Source organism: Neopsephotus bourkii, unplaced genomic scaffold, assembly GCF_033783945.1.
Source record: "Neopsephotus bourkii isolate Nb327-2 ecotype Australia unplaced genomic scaffold, CSIRO-AGI_Nbou_v1 NB_145, whole genome shotgun sequence".
Taxonomy (NCBI): Eukaryota; Metazoa; Chordata; class Aves; order Psittaciformes; family Psittacidae; genus Neopsephotus; species Neopsephotus bourkii.
This window is the reverse complement of record NW_026900662.1, coordinates 28,425-29,920: the sequence shown is the minus strand read 5'-3', so window position 1 is coordinate 29,920 and position 1,496 is coordinate 28,425.

Sequence of the window (1,496 nt, the reverse complement as noted above, 5' to 3'; positions counted from 1 at the left end):
GTCTTGTAAGTAAAAGAAAGAATCTTATTCTTATATTTCCCCTTTATTTAATGCTTCCAAACAATCTCTGGGACAGCACTGCACCATGACTTTGGTTTCAGACAATTTAACCAGGCAATTACCGATTTTCCTGCAGATCTCTGTCTGACAGTACTCGCTGCAAGCAGAAGATAAATGCTTCATTGGGGTGCACAGAGGGGAGAAGAGGAAAGGAAGAAGGAAAACAGATCATTTTTCCAGATGTGCTTAATTCTCCCAGCTACCTTTCTGGGTCTGCTTCTCTGCTACCTCCTTTCATGTGCAACTAACACCTTAAGGTGCTGCAAGAACACATGAACCTAGTTCCCACCTTTTTCTACTGACAAAAATTCAAAAGTTCTGTGTCCAAATCTGGATGAATGAATCTGCTTCGTCCATTATAGCATATAAGATGGCTGATACTCATGGCAGGCACTGCTGTAACAAATACTATTCTTGACAAGGAATAGTAGGATTGTATAAGTACAGTATGTAACTGCAGTAACATCTCTTTTATATCTCTGTACATAGCAGCACAGCTATTTGTTTAGGGACCATGAAAAATATCAGTTCTTGCCTTCATCAAAAAGATCACTCTGAGCTGAGATGAAGCTAAGTAAAGCAATAACAATGTCAGAGCAAACCAAGTTCTGTTACCTGCCTATGTAAAAGTTACCAGCCCAACATACCTGTTTTATCTTGATGAGATCGGACTGGCTGCAACAGAGTTAATCCTGCTTTACAATGGCAAAAGTGATAATGATAAAACTCCCCAAAGTTTTCATAAAAGCTGGTGATTTGAATTCTGCACATTTTTCTAGTACACAGCTGGGAGATTCCCAACTGCATTATATCCTAGGGTTTTTATTCCACTTAAGATACCTCTGACAATCTAAAACTGCTCTGAATTGCCCCCATATGCATTTATTTACTAAGAATAGAATCTCTTTACTCTATTAAATGCTCACAGTATAGATATAATGAAATATTCTCATATAAAAACATTCCCATAATACTGTACTAACCTGTTTTAAAAACTAATAATGGTAATAAAATAGTATAGTTATTGAATAAATATAATCTGTGGAAGCTAGAGAATTGCTAAATAAGGATCAACAGCTTAGCCTTAGCTTTATCCCGGTCTCACATGTGTAATCTACATACCCTGATATGGTGTCCTATGAGAAGATACCTCACATACTGCAAGACACATTGTACCTTGCTTGACTTTCATATTCCAGGGTGAGTTTTCAAAGCTGTTAGGAAATGTGTAAATATATGTTTTGCATATATATATGTATGTATATATGTATATACATTATATATGTACATTATATATACATTCACACTGTATATATATGTGTACAATACATATATAGGTACATAATAATAACTGTAAAAATATATAAATATGTCTCTCTGTGTGCATAAATACATAACAGAATGAGAACAGAAAACTGCAAAAGAAAATCCTGGCT